The 16,669-nt window shown below is 37.9% G+C and overlaps 1 pseudogene; it reads right to left on the bottom strand.

Annotated features, from left to right (window-relative positions):
- Positions 1 to 13,654: 13,654 nt before the first annotated feature.
- LOC149265118 (uncharacterized) lies at positions 13,655 to 15,901 on the bottom strand (annotated as a pseudogene).
- Between the last annotated feature and the right edge of the window lie 768 nt (positions 15,902 to 16,669).

The raw sequence follows: 16,669 nt of genomic DNA on the forward strand, positions 1-16,669 counted from the left end.
AGTTCACTAGTCATCCAATCATTTAAAACAACAAAACATTATAGATGCTTTGGCATAACTAATTGACCTTAGGTTATCTCAAAGGAAAACACATTCAATAACTTATCAAATCATGAGAGAGATCCACAACTACAACACATCACAAAGCCATGCATATAATCAACATATCACTAGAATAGAAACTATGACAAATCAACCATAAGATCACTATAATAATCCATACAAGTGCTCATAGATCACAATAGGAAAATAACTCATATTAAAATATGAAAATTCCAACCAAGTCAGGGACTTCCACATACCACCCAACCATAGATTAGGCTGAATCAAATATCTCTTTCAGCCAATCACCCCTGCACCATATTCCAAGCATGAATGTGGGGTCATAAGGGTTAAACCAAAATAAAAGGAACCATGGCTTCGAGAGGCAAAACCACCTCAACCCTTAAGCACAGTGATATCACCTATACAATATATAGATCACTAACATCAACCATATTGATCTCCACCCAAGTTATCTAGGGCTCCATAAACTAGTAACACAACCCATAGCCTCTAGGGAACCCAAGCTATTTTAGGGCTCCAAAGCGTTTGTCCCAACCCACAAGCTCCAGGGACTAGTAACTCAACCCACAACCTCCAATTAACCCAAGTTGTTTCTGGGCTCCAGAGAATTTGTTCCAACCCACATCCATAGGAAACTGAAGACCCAATCAAAAAACCAAATGGGGAACCCACTACACCATGGTTATTTAGGAAATGGGAAGGCAAGGTTGAAACCACTGTCATTCCAGGAAATGGCAATGATAACACATAACCAAGCAACCACATGCATATATCTTGCATCCAAAAACCAGCAAGGAGATCACACATGCAACCTGTTACCTACAAAGTAAGCCTATTGTAGTTGTTGATCCAACTATCTCCTTATGCTCCCTTGCTTTTCTTTACTTTCTTTCTCCAATCCAAGTGAATGCTAAAGCACTCCAAGAATTCTCTAAGTGAGCAAGAGTATGAGAGAATGAAAGGAGAGAACCAAACTAAACTATAAAAAGCTGTGAATTGTTCCTCTAATGCATTTGTATCATTGATGCCTCTCTTTCTCTTTATTTTCCTTCATTTTCCTATAGTTTCCCTTGCATGGAATATCAACCAAGGGTTGTTACACTCAAGAAAATTAACATGTTCTCAATCATTCATTAATTGTCTCACCTGAGATCTCACATTCCCTTCCTCAATCTAGTATAGTAGTACACCTGCTACCCTGGTACCTCTCCAAGTGGTCCAGTCCCAAACTTGATGACTCCATGTAAATTTATCATGGCGACCAATGGGATACTGATTTTTAGGATCAAGAAACATCGAGAGAAGTGGTGGTGTCTAAATACATTATTGTTGGGATCCAACTAGCCACTAGGATAACTTTTCCTAGAGTCTTTCCACCTTTAAATAGGCTTATATTTGATAATAATACCATGAGGAAAACCCATGGGTTATCATAAACCTAGAGCTTGAACATAGCCAGTAACTTAACCGAGTCAGGTTTACTTCAACCACCCCTAACAACCGCCCCCCTTAAACTTGACTTGGTAAGATTAACTTGGTACCTATCATTCATCAACCAAATAACCTAAGATCTCACATTCCCCTCCTCAAGTTAGGACACCATTACACCTGCCATCCTGGTATCTATCCAAGTGGCCATTCCATAACTTGATGATTCCATGCACCACTTCACTACATGTATTCCTTATCGAATCCTTAAGGCCTTACAAAAACACATGCTCCTACACAACATGTATGCATGCACAACAAGTATTACAACTTCCTCGGGAAATACACTTTCCTCAGACCAAAACCCTTAGTGTGTTCACACACCAATGGTGTTATCACACCATGTAGATCTCATCACAGGATGGATCCTTGACTATCTCAAACCAGTCACCCCACCTTCATTTTCTCATCCATACGACCAATATCTCACTCCAACTCTATCTTTGTTAATTCATATCTTGAATTAGCCTTCCAACATTATTTTCACTCACAAAATCCCCATTGTCTCATTAGCACAACTTGTACCATTTTAATGAGCTTCATTCACTTTGCCACAACCACCATAGCCTTGTGTTGCACATATGCAATCTTTTCCTGACATCTTCTCCATGACTCTTAGCTTGCACTTAAAATAAACCTTCTACAAACATACTCTACCAAGCCATCCATGCTCAACTCGAGCTCTAATATTCACCAAGTTTTGATACCAATTGTTAGGATCACGAAACATCAAGAGAAGCGGTGGTGTCTAAGGACATTGCTGCTTGGGATACCAGTAGTCACTAGGACAAATTTACCTGGAGTCTTTCCACCTTTAAATAGGCTACATTAGAGATGAATCCCAATGAAAAACCATGGCTTTTCATAAACCTAGAGCTTGTAAACCTCTGGTAACTTGACTGAGTCAAGTTTACTTGAACCACCCTCAGAGTTGCCCTATCTTATGAGTATTTTGATATAATCAAGTCAAGGTGATTTTGTATCTTATTATTGGATATATTTTTGTATGATTGTATTTTCATATTCGAGGTATATAACAATTGGTATTAGAGCTTCTTCTTAGGCAACAAAGAGGAAGATCCTTTTTACTTATCTTTTTAATCTTTTTCTAGGGAAAAAGGGTGGAAATATTTGGATCTACTCTTGTTGATTCATGCATGTAATTTAGGAAAATCAATTTTACATATGAATTCTTCAATAAAAACGTGTAATTTTAGGGAAGATAATGTTCCAATCAGAGTCTACAAAGTAGAGGTATCACCAATTTAAAGTCAATTATTCTCGAGTATTTTTGTGACGACCACAAATATTCTAAAGCAAATATCTTTTATCAAAGCGCCTAGATTACAGCAAGACTAAAGTCATAAAATAGAGATTTTTAAGGTTTTGATATGATATTATGTTATGATTTTGATCAATATTCAATGCACTATAACCCTTGCAAATTTGTATCAGCAACCCTCATGGAACCAAAGAATAACCATGGAATTAGAGGATCAAATCTTATAGATAATACAAGAGCTTTAGAAGAGTTGATGTATCATGACATTGGTGAATATTATAAATGAGATATAGTTATTTGGTGGGATTTAAATGGTACTTGTGATGAATGGTACATGAAAAAATAACTTTTATATGAACATTATTACTCTCACTTTCAATTGGATGGTTATACTACACCTTATGTAGAAAACATCATTGATGGTAGCGAAGATCCCCTTATCCCTACTAGAATTTAACCTAGATATTCTTTGATGGAAAATTTCCCTTTATCTCTAAAACTAACATCTTACAACTATGTGTACCATCTTTTAGAGTCTATTTATTTGGATACACATAACCATTATGGTAATATAAAGCACAATACTTGACCATTCGTTGAGCTAATGAGTCATTTTTTCGACATCAAGATGAGCATTTAGAGATGGGATCTAGGTTTGCAGATGACCTTTTTGGATCCACTTTAGCACTATAGTTAGTATGTGAACATGGGACACTAGCTATTTTAGCATTCTATTCATCACTAGCACATGGAACCCAAGTTTATGGAAGCTATAGGACTACTCAATTTTTGTGATTGACCCTTGTATGTGGGATCCTGGCTTATTATTTTATATCATTACTACAAGTATTTTGTTAGGTCCCTATAACACTAGTGTATCCCCCTTATTTTTATTTTTAGTGTAGCCCCCTTATTGTTATTTTTAGTGTAGCCCCTATAGCCCCCATATTGTTATTGGTGTGCCCAATAGAAGCCTACTATTGTTATTGTTGTGGCCTTACATTATTATTGTTATGTAGGATTTGATTATATTGTGGCCCCTTAGACTCCTATATATGCAAAGGAGGTCTTGTCATTTGTATCATCCAAGAATTGTTCATTTATGTAATGTAAAGGAGGTTTCCCCCTCAAAGATGATACTTTTTAAGTCATTGATATATTTTTTCTTATGTTTTGTGAGTTGGTTGCATAACATATTGAGGGTTGTGCTTTCCAAAGTGGGGTGGAATATTTGGATCGTCACTAGGGGTGTAATCAAGAGTGGGGTGGTGTAGGTTGTGCAGGGTAATATAGTATAAGTATATTATGGAGTGGGTCCACTATGGTTATTATTACTAAATAAGGCCCATTGGTTAATTAGTAGGAATAAATGTAATCCGACATCATTGATGAAGGTCCAATAGGTGGTTATGATTAGGGTTATCTATTTACATATAGATAAGGATGGAATCCTTCTTATGGATAGATAAAAGAGAGCTCATTGAAAGGTCGCACCACCTTAAGAGACAAATAAAAGGATTGAATTCCTTTCATAAAATGGTCATTGTATGGTGTTTCCCTTGTTGGCATTTTGGCACAGGTGTGGCGCTACGGTACAGGTGTTGTCCTTGATGGCAACTCTCTTTGCTGACAGATCTCAGTCCAGACTACAAGAATGAAGAGAAATTTCATATACGCAGGTTCATTAAGCCCAAGTTGCGTATACACGCAGGTACGCTATATACTAAGTTGCGGATACGCAGTCTCGCTATATACGAAGTCGCGTATACACGCAGTTTGATGAACAGAAAAGAGCGTACATGTCGAGAAGCTTCCCTTTGGTCCGTGGTAGTTAGTCCTCGGTACTTGAGCCTATGTTTTTGGACCAAGGTATCTCGACAGTCGTGTTGATCCCGAGTTTTGAAGTTGATGGTATTGTATTACTATGGTTTTGGACCGTGGTATTGAGAAGGGCCTAAGACTATATAAGGAGAAGAAGATCATTAGGCAATGGTATCGAAAAGTCTTGAATATCTAATGAAGAAAGAGATCTAGTATGCAGGTTCTGGGTTGATGATACATTGCTTGATCTGAGCTAAGGAGAGATCAAACCGGTTGATGGAAGACTAGATCTAAGGATAGATCGGGATCAAATTGGTTGAAATGAACTATCTTTATATGGTTGATTATGCGTTTTTTAGATCTGCATACTGACGCAATGTTATGTTCTGGGTATGACTGATGTCTGGTACAGCTGCAAGTTATGAGAAATTATTTTTAGATCTATACGCAGGTTATCTTTGGTAAAAGCACGTGTATACACGAGTTGGTTTCATTGAAGTAGCGTATATCTTTTGAAACTTAATTTTTGGGGTTGCAGTCGGGTCTGACTGTTATTGCAGAGTTCTGTAGTCTGCTCTGTGTTCTAGTGACTCGGTGTTGACAGGTTTTCAGTGGTTCAGTAATTCAAAGATTGATGATGCTAGTATTGGTTGTTTTGTGCTTCAATGTTTTGTTATGAAAAGTGAATGAATCGTGGTCTTCAGGTTGTAATGTTGTGCTTCAGGAGTATCCAGTCTGAAAATTGATGAAAAGTGGTACCTGAAGGAAAGAAGATTGTAGGCCAGCACCTACATACTAGTATCTTAGCTAGTACAAGAGTAAAGGGGGGTTGGAGCTCCCTTCCAGGAGAGTTTGGAAAACGAGAGAAGGTTGTAGCCTTCTGCAGGTTGTAGCCTGCGTACTGGTATAAGGCTGCACTAGTACAAAAGATTGTAAACTGAAGTTTCTTATTAAAGAAAGATAGAGACGACTTGCAGCAGGTGGTTTTCACCCACATTGGGTTTCCACCTTATATCATGGTGTTCATGTGTGTGGCTGTTGTGTGATGATCTGTTCTGTTATACTGCACCTGTTTACTTTTAATATGGTTAATAATGTCCTTATGCATTTACTGAAGATAAACTAACTGAATCATAAGATTTCTGGTTATACGCTCGTTGCTTTAGACACAGTAGCGTGTACACGCTGGTTCACTTAACTAAAGTAGCGTATATGTTTCTGAGTATTGAAAAAGTTTTATTGATCTAATAATACTGATTCACCCCCCCCTCAGTATTATTTCCGACAATTGGTATCAGAGCAGGTCCTTCAAAGAAGCTTGATCGCTTGAAGGTAGATCGTTCATCATGAGCAACTACGAGAGAGAAGCATCAATCAGGGCACCGGTTTTTGATGGGACAAACTTCAATTATTGGAAGGTAAGAGTTACTGCCTATCTTCAATCTCTTGGTACAGAAGTTTGGGACATCGTAGAGACAGGCTACACTTTTCCTTCAGCTACTCCTATAGATCCAGCCGAGAAAAAGAAGTATGAAACAAATGCAAAAACAGTCAGTACTCTATTAGGATGTATATCCCAATCGGAATTCATGAAGGTAATGCACTATAAATCCACAAAAGAAATATGGGACAAAATTGTCACGAGCTATGAAGGAGACGAACAGGTAAAGCGTGCTAAACTTCAAACTCTCAGGATTAAGTATGAGACTCTCAGAATGTATAATGATGAAAGTGTGGCTAACTATTTCCTTAGGGTAGATGAGATTGTTAATTGCATGAAAGACTTGGGTGAAGAAATAAAAGAGGCTATTGTGGTTGAAAAGGTTCTAAGATCATTGTCCCCCAAATTTTAATCTAAAGTGTCTGCAATAGAAGAAAAAGAAAATCTACGAATTCTTACTATGTCTGCAATAGAAGAAAAAGAAAATCTACGAATTCTTACTATGTCTCAGCTTCACGGAATTCTAACTACTTATGAAATGAGAAAAGGAGGTCCATCAGACAGAAGAGAAGCTGCTTTCAAGGCTTCAGGCAAAGAAGATTATTATGAAGCAAGTCACGTGCCAGAAGATGAAGAAGAAGAATCAAATTTTGTAAGAAATCTTCAAAGGGGTTCTGGAAGGTTCAGAGGTAAGTTACCTTTTAAATGCTTTACTTGTGGAAGAGTAGGTCATTATGCTGCCAAATGTCCTCACAAAGATAAGAATGACAAGGGAAAGGAACCTGTTAAATGGAACAATAAACAGAATGAAAAGAAGAAAAGCTATTACACTCATGAAGATAATGATGGTCTTTCAAATAGTGACGAAGAAGAACAGGGTTATAGATATAAACTTTTAATGGCTTTTGAAGATGATGACTACATGGATGCTATAGATGTAGAAGGCTTTTATGAAGAAATGAATAATCTCAAAGTTTGCTTAGAAGAGAAAAGTGCTATTATTGATTCTCTACAATGTCAACTGGCAGAAAAGGAAAAACATCTTGAAAAATTGGAATGTGAGATTGTTTGTCTTAGAAAGGAGATTGAGAAAACAAAAGAGATTAATCTTAAATTTGTTAAAGGATCTGAAACCTTGGATGAGATTATCAATGTGCAGCGTTCTCCTCTGATCAAGACAGGTCTAGGATATAATGGAGAAACATCTCAAGCTTCTACCTCTAAAAGTTATCTTGATGCAGTAAGGAGGAGCGAGCAAAGACCAAATAAAAGTCATCAGGTGAATCAGGGACAGTTTACCTCAAGAACAAATAAAGACTATCAAGAAATTCGGGGACAAGCGGCCTTAAGGACAAACAGAAGCTACAATCAGCCACAGGTAAAATCTTCCCAATTTGCCCCAAGAATGGATGTCAATAGAAGCTACAATCGGTTGGATGATAGATCTGATTATCGGAGAAATTTGTTTAATGGCCAATGTTTTTCTTGCCATAACTTCGGTCACAAAGCAGCTCAATGTGTTGCCTACAAGACAATCATGACTAGAGAAGCTCAAAAGCAAAGAAGTATGACTGGAACCATGAAAAGGACTTATAACAACTTTTCGGTTCTTGAAAATGAAGTTGAATGCTCTATTTGTAATAACTTTGGTCATGAAGACTCTGAATGCAGGAGCGGGTTCTGGAAGACAACTCAAAAGGAACAAACCTCAAATGTCAGAACATGGAGAATAAAGGAACCGCAACCAGAAAGATGTGGGATAGCCTTTTATGCAGAAGGTCAAGAAAGTCTATGGTACATTGACAGCGGATGTTCGAAGCATATGACAGGGGACAAAGAAAATCTTGAATCATATACCGCATTAGAAAAGGGAAAGAAAGTTTCTTTTGGAAACGATATCTCTGCAGCCATAAAAGGAAAAGGCGTTGCTCCGTTGAAAGAGAAGGTCAAAGTTGGAAATGTTTTGTATGTTGATGGATTGAAGCATAATCTTCTGAGTGTCAGTCAGATGTGCGATCAAGGAACAGAGGTAATATTTAGATCAAATGGATGTTTTGTTCGTGATCTTGATACAGGTGAAACAGTGATCAAAGGACGAAGGACTCCAAATAATCTATACATATTTGAAGAAAGACAACAACAATGCTATTTGAGCAAGAATGATGAACACTGGCTATGGAATCGGAGTTTGGGGCATCTAAGCTTTCCACAAATAAGGAAAGCATGCAAATATCAGGCAGTTCGTGATCTTCCAGATATCAAAATTCCAGACAACACCATATGCAAATCATGTCAGTTTGGAAAGCAAACCGGAACTAATTTTCCTGAGAAGGAAGGATCAGCTAGCATGCCTCTTGAGCTAGTACATACAGATACATGTGGTCCATTCAGAAAAAGAACACCTCGAGGAGAAGAATATTTAATATTATTCATTGACGATTTTTCCAGGTTTGTTTGGTTAGGACTTATGAAACACAAAGATGAAGCATTCGAAAAATTCAAATCCTTCAAAGCCTTGGCTGAAAATGAATCAGGACATAAAATTAAGTGCCTCAGATCTGACAGAGGTGGGGAGTTTACCTCGAATGAATTTTTCGATTTCTGTGAAGAACATGGGATAAGAAGAGAATTCTCTACAGCTAGAACTCCTCAGCAAAATGGAGTTGTGGAAAGAATGAACAGAACAATCCAGCAAATGGCTCGTGCTATGCTTGATGAATCAGGTACTCCCGCAACTTTCTGGGGTGAAGCTGCACATGCTGCAGTTATTATTCTCAACAAAACAAATGTCCGAGTAAACAGCACTGAAACTCCTCATGAGCTCTGGTGTGGTAAGACTCCTTCGGTGAAGCGCTTCAAAATCTTTGGAAGCAAATGCTATATTAAGAATACTAATGAGCAACTTGGAAAACTTGAACCAAGAGCAGATGAAGGCATTCTTCTTGGTTATTCTCCACATAGCAAAGCATACAAGTGCTACAATAAAAGACTTGGCAGAATTGTTGACAGCATTGATGTTGTGGTTGATGAGAAGGGATACATTCCTAGGAAAGTTCATCATGAAGACATCGAAGAAGATGAAGGCTACCCTCAAAGACAGAATGATGAAGAAGAACCTCAAGAAGAAGAAGAACCTCAAGAAGAACCAGAGGAGCAGACAAGAATAGAAGAAAAGACTCCATCCATATATGTTCAGAAGAATCATCCAGAATCTCAGATTGTGGGGCAGAAAGAAGCAGGAGTACAAACAAGAAGAACAATTGCAGAAGCTTCAAGCTATTTGGCATTACTCTCTTCCACTGAACCACAAAATGTGAAAGAGGCATGCAAAGATGAATGTTGGGTCAAAGCAATGGATGAAGAACTTGAGCAGATCGAAAAGAACAACACTTGCGAATTAGTTCCTAGACCAAAAGATAAGAATGTCATAGGGACAAAATGGGTCTTCAAAAATAAATTGAATGAAAATGGAGAAGTAATTAGAAACAAGGCCAGACTTGTTTGTAAAGGGTATGCACAGTAAGAAGGAATAGATTTTGAAGAGACCTTTGCTCCTGTTGCAAGACTTGAGGCCATCCGAATGTTCCTTGCTCTCTCAAGCTTTCAAAACTTCAAGGTATTTCAAATGGACGTGAAATCAGCCTTTCTGAATGGAGACTTAGAAGAAGAAGTATTAATTGAGCAGCCAGATGGTTTCATCCTTGGGAATGATCCAAACCTTGTATGCAGATTGAAAAAGGCTCTCTATGGTTTCAAACAAGCTCCAAGGGCTTGGTACTATCGTTTGGACAAATATCTTCACCACAAGGTTTTTCAAAAGGATCAGCAGATAGCAATCTCTATATGAAAGTTGAAAATAACAAATTGCTAATACTTGTTGTGTATGTAGATGATATTATCTTTGGCAGCAATGAAGAGGCTATGAGTCAAAACTTTGCCTTGGTTATGCAGAAAGAATTTGAAATGTCATTACTTGGAGAATTGACATACTTTCTTGGATTGCAAATCCAACAAAATGAAGGAGGTATTTTCTTGTCTCAAACCAAGTACCTCAAGCAGATCTTGAAGAAGTATGGCATGGAAGATTCAAAGCCAGTGTGTACCCCCATGGTTACAGGATGTAGCCTCAGTGCAAATGATGAATCAGCAGCAGTTCACCAACCAACTTATAGATCCATGATTGGGAGTTTGCTTTATTTGACAGGTACCCGACCAGATATTATGCATGCAGTAGGAATTTTTGGAAGATTTCAAGCCAACCCAAAGGAAACTCATCTTCAGGCAGTCAAAAGAATCTTCAAGTATCTTCAAGGGACTCAAAACTATGGCTTATGGTATCCTAGAGATACAGATCTCACTCTTCATGCGTACACAGATGCAGATTGGGCAGGAAGTGTGGATGACAGGAAAAACACAAGTGGTGGTGCTTTCTTCATGGGTTCCAGATTAGTATCTTGGTTCAGCAAGAAACAGAGTTCGATTGCTTTATCTACAGCTGAAGTAGAATATGTGGCTGCGGCATCTTGTTGCACACAACTTCTTTGGATGACGCAGACCTTGCAGGATTTTCAAATCACTTGCACTCCACCTGTCTCTATCTTATGTGATAATACAAGTGCAATCAACATTTCAAAGAATCCAGTCATGCATTCAAAGACCAAGCACATACCAATCAAGTATCACTTCCTCTGGGAACAAGTGCTTGAACAAAAGGTCAAGTTGGAGTATGTTTCTTCTAGAGAACAAGTTGCTGATATTCTCACAAAACCATTGCCCAGGGAGACTTTTGAATATCTCAGACAAAAGCTGGGAGTAGTTGATGCTTCATCCTGCTATTGAAGCTTGTCTGTTCTAAAGAAAAGTTGGTATACGCGAGTTGTGTAAGGGATATCCGCGTACATACGCCGATTTATGCAGGTGAAGTCGCGTATATGGAGTTCTGAACAGCAAGGGCAGATTATGGTTGGAGAAGGTCTGAGATGGGTATGCCAGAGTCCTTCAGGCACAGTTTCAGGGGGAGCAGCAGGCACAGTTTCAGGGGGAGCAGCTTAAAGCATTGTTGGCATTTAGATGCTTTTGGTTCTAGTTCACAACTGTTGGTGGTTTCAGGAGAAGGAAATCTTGGTTGCTGATCTAAAAGATGATCATCAGATGCTGCTGGTGACTTTCATAAGTCTTGGTCTAGATTTTTTCGTCTCTATGTCAAGTATCTCTTTTGTGATATCTCTTCTAGGGTGTCAAGGTCATGTAACTGCCTATGTTGGTTTCCCCACTATGCTTGGGATGAATGATGTAATGTAATTGGTTGTTATATGTAAATTTCTGATGTATCCCCTCTTGGTTGGGAGTATGGATGTATGTATTGAGTCTTTTGGTGATAGGAAGGTCCTTTATGATGTATAAGTCTTGGTTCTTTTTGAAGAACATCTTTTGCAGATCTTGCCTACAGTCAGGGGGAGCATGTTTAGCACACCAGAGCCGAGATATCAGCATGTTCACAGGGGGAGCACAGCCCTTTGCCCTTGATGACAAAGGGGGAGAATGATTCTAAGGATCTTGGAGTTGCCATCAAGTCCAAAGGGGGAGATTGTTGGCATTTTGGCACATGTGTGGCGCTACGGTACAGGTGTTGTCCTTGATGGCAACTCTCTTTGATGACAGATCTCAGTCGAGACTATAAGAATGAAGAGAAATTTCATATACGCAGGTTCATTAAGCCCAAGTTGCGTATACACGCAGGTACGCTATATACTAAGTCGCGGATACGCAGTCTCGCTATATACGAAGTCGCGTATACACGCAGTTTGATGAACAGAAAAGAGCGTACATGTCAAGAAGCTTCCCTTTGGTCTGTGGTAGTTAGTTCTCGGTACTTGAGCCTATGTTTTTGGACCAAGGTATCTCGACAGTCGTGTTGATCCCGAGTTTTGAAGTTGATGGTATTGTATTACTATGGTTTTGGACCGTGGTATTGAGAAGGGCCTAAGACTATATAAGGAGAAGAAGATCATTAGGCAATGGCATCGAAATAGTCTTGAATATCTAATGAAGAAAGAGATCTAGTATGCAGGTTCTGGGTTGATGATACATTGCTTGATCTGAGCTAAGGAGAGATCACACCGGTTGATGGAAGACTAGATCTAAGGATAGATCGGGATCAAATTGGTTGAAATGAACTATCTTTATATGGTTGATTATGCGTATTTTTAGATCTGCATACTGACGCAATGTTATGTTCTGGGTATGACTGATTTCTGGTATAGCTGCAAGTTATGAGAAATTATTTTTAGATCTGTACGCAGGTTGTCTTTGGTAAAAGCGCGTGTATACGCGGGTTGGTTTCATTGAAGTAGCGTATACCTTTTGAAGCTTAATTTTTGGGGTTGCAGTCGGGTCTGACTGTTATTGCAGAGTTCTGTAGTCTGCTCTGTGTTCTGGTGACTGGGTGTTGACAGGTTTTCAGTGGTTCAGTAATTCAAAGATTGATGATGCTAGTATTGGTTGTTTTGTGCTTCAATGATTTGTTATGAAAAGTGAATGAATCGTGGTCTTCAGGTTGTAATGTTGTGCTTCAGGAGTATCCAGTCTGAAAATTGATGAAAAGTGGTACCTGAAGGAAAGAAGATTGTAGGCCAGCACCTACGTACTAGTATCTTAGCTAGTACAAGAGCAAAGGGGGGTTGGAGCTCCCTTCCAGGAGAGTTTGGAAAACGAGAGAAGGTTGTAGCCTTCTGCAGGTTGTAGCTTGCGTACTGGTATAAGGCTGCACCAGTACAAAAGATTGCAAACTGAAGTTTCTTATTAAAGAAAGATAGAGACGACTTGCAGCAGGTGGTTTTCACCCACATTGGGTTTCCACCTTATATCATGGTGTTCATGTGTGTGGCTTTTGTGTGATGATTTGTTCTGTTATACTGCACCTGTTTACTTTTAATATGGTTAATAATGTCCTGATGCATTTACTGAAGATAAACTAACTGAATCATAAGATTTATGGTTATACGCTGGTTGCTTTAGACACAGTAGCGTGTACACGCTGGTTCACTTAACTGAAGTAGCGTATATGTTTCTGAGTATTGAAAAAGTTTTATTGATCTAATAATACTGATTCTCCCCCCCTCTCAGTATTATTTCCAACATCCCTACCTTAAGATAATCAAGTAAAAAGGGGTGTTTATCTTATTCTTGAATATCTTGTGTCTGATTGCATTTTAATATATAAGGCACATAGAATTGGATGAAGGTTTGTACTTAGTGGCAAGAAAATTGGCCATGTCATGAATAAATGGGTTGCTTTGAGTGAAATTAGAACCACATAATACCTTTTTTCACCTTGGTGGTATCATGTTATGTCTTTAAGGGAATATAAAATTTATTCCTTTGAGTAAAATTAGAACTCCATAGGTTCTTCTAATCATGATAAATCTTGGAGAAATTTATAATTAAAATGGTACATCTTAGGGGAATCTATAATTGATTCTTATGATTGGACAATGAATAGCTCTTCCATAATCAATTTAGTAAATCCACATTTAGTTATATTGAAGTGTTCATAATTATTTTTGAGTAAAATGGTTTAGCTTCAATATTCCTTGGCGAATGGGTCCACTACCATTAGGGCATTCCACTGATTGAGAGTTCCTTCTGTTCTGTTGACGGAGTTTCTTTTTCTGCTTTCTGGAGCTTCTGTTTCTGCTTGTAGCCGGAGATGTGGTGCTTTCAGCCGACTTCCTACCAGTAGAAGAATAAAAAAAAAACGGCCAGATCTTCCACTGGAGGCTTCTTACCAGTTGAGGAATCAGGAAATTGAGGCACATCTTCAACTTCTTGCATTAATTCACAGTATCTTCTCTGTTGTTGACGGAGCTTCTTTTTCTGCCTTTTAGAGCTTCTCTTTCTGCTTATTTCCTGCGATGTGGAACTTTCATTCGTAGAAGGCTTCTTGAAGGTGGAAGAATCAAGAAATGGATCCTCACCTTCCACTGGCACCTTACTTTTCGCAACAAAAATAGCAGTTGAAGAATCAGAATATGCAGCCAAATGTTCCGCAGGAGGTTTCTTACCAGTTGAAGAACCCACTGGTGCCTTCATTTTATCAACTTGAATACCAGTTGATTCAAGGTGTACAGGTGAATCTTCCACTGGTACCTTAGTTTTATCAACGCGAATACCAGTTGAAGAATCAAGATATACAGGCAAATCTTCCAGTGGAAGCTTCTTACCAGTAAAAGAATCAAGAAATACAGCCACATCTTCCGCTCGTACCTTAGCCTTATCAACACTACTGTCAGTTGAAGAAGCACGATATACAGACGAATCTTCCACTGGTACCTTAGTTTTATCAATGCCAATACGAGTTGAAGAATCAAGAAATGTAGCCAAATCTTCGACTGGCGCCTTAGTTTTATCAACATGAACGCCAATATCTGCTACATATCTCTTATAAAAGTAAGTTCCAACCAGCATAAATGCGAGGCCTAGTGAGCTATTAAGCATATCTCGATGGTCATAGGCGAGACGAGAAGCAGAAAGGACGCCATCCATAGCTGCTACTTGCCCACTTCTTCCAGAGGCCTTTCTTTTAACAATGTATTCCGTCCTGCAGTATATTGCAAAGTCCTCACAGTTGTTACAAAATAGATCGTAGTTTCCAAAACCATGTTTATGCAGATGCATTGCACGGTGAATGACTTCCTCTGGGGGATCCGACTGGGCAAATGTGCATCTTCCTCCACGGACTTGTGCAAAAAATACAGCTTTACTAACACCATACTCAAACCGATGCACAGCTCCTCCCTCAAGAAAGCAATCTAAACAAGACCGGAACACTCCACTATTTCAATTTTGGAGGCCGCAGAGGTCAGGTGACTTCAGGCAACTCAGATGTCGGTTTGGTACAGAACTAGAAGCAAATGAATTAATTAAACTGACCCCTGCTCCAATTTCTTGACCCGACCCTCTTGTAAAATGGACAACTTCATCATCCCCAACAAAAATCCCTGTGTAGGATTCCAAGGAGCATAAAATGTGAGATGGACTTAAATGGGAAAGCATGCAAAAACCAATTAAATTTGATTGCAGATCAGTTAAGCAAAGTCATTATGGTAGACGAGAACAATAAACTACACGGAATCAAACCCTGCATCCAGTCCAGATCAGTTAGATGCCAAAACAGAAATGGCACACAAATTTCAACTAAAAGTATAACGATAATTAGTAGCGATTTGGTAATTACTAATTATAATTTGAAGAGCACTTATAGAATTGTTTTGTGGGATTTGATCTCAAAATCATTGATTTGTAAATACATACTCAATGAAATGTTAAAATAAGTCGAAAAGGTTGAAAGGCTTCATTGGTTTGTGGAAAACCTTATTTTCTTCCAGTCGATCATTGTGCAATTACTTTTCTTTAGATGTTTTGTTTATATTTATATTACAAGAAACACATTGAATGTCTTATTTCATTATAGAGTAAATTAATAAAAATATATATATTATTATTACTAACTCTCATATGAACCCGAAATAAAAAAAATAATAATAATAATTCATAAATTTAAAAATATTTTAATATTTCAACACATACAATTAAATTCAAATTAAACATAGGAAAATATCATCTTAAATTATTTATTTTTCACTATTAATTAATCAACTCTACTAAGTTGTCACATTATATGGTATTCTGTATCCATCCCATTGCTCAACTGTATTACGATTAGCTACTTTGATATTATGCTGCACCAAACAATATTGTACTCTCATGAGATCAATCCTTTCAGTACGAAGACGTCCTTTCATTGCTACGGTGATCCTAAAACACTTTATAATTCCATGGAAAGAAATGCAGTAGAAAATGAAACCAGAGAATTTATTAACCATGAGAAAATCCTTATGCATCAATTTGAATACAATTTTAAAATTGTATTATTATCATAATATTATTTTATCGATTAAACTTACTAATTTATAAGTTGCGCGCGAATTTATCATAAAAGACTTCATTAGAGAACATATGTTTGAATCCTTCAATGCAGTAAAGCTTGCGGTGCAGAAATTATATGCCAATTAGAATTTTACCACCATCTAGGCATCATGTATATTGAAATTTCATAGAAATAAATCAATGGCATCGATATAAAAGTATTCAAATACTAGAAATTCAATCATACTGAAATGAAAATTACTACAAAACGCTTCAATTCATAAACTCTCTTCATATGAATAAACAATTCTGTCAAATTACTTATTATTAATTAAAAAACCCTTATATCAACCTTCATCCCTTGGAAATCTGCCATCCATCTGTAAAAACTGTTACTAACTTATCTTATTACTAACTTACTCCAAAACAGTTGATATATCGAAGGAATATGTAATGACATTGGTGTTTACTTTTCCCTTCACTCATTGATTTCATCGGAGACTTTTGGTATTGGAGGATGACCATTATGGCCTGGAGAGGGCGCAGAAGGAGGTACAACAGCCTTTAGCAGGCGTACTGAATATCCTACTTCATCAACTACCGCTGCTTCATCAACTACCACTGTTACAGCAGATGTGGTCCCT

Source organism: Pinus tabuliformis, chromosome 6 (genome assembly GCF_031772625.1).
Source record: "Pinus tabuliformis cultivar Carrire ecotype Pingquan chromosome 6, CPIR1, whole genome shotgun sequence".
NCBI lineage: Eukaryota > Viridiplantae > Streptophyta > Pinopsida > Pinales > Pinaceae > Pinus > Pinus tabuliformis.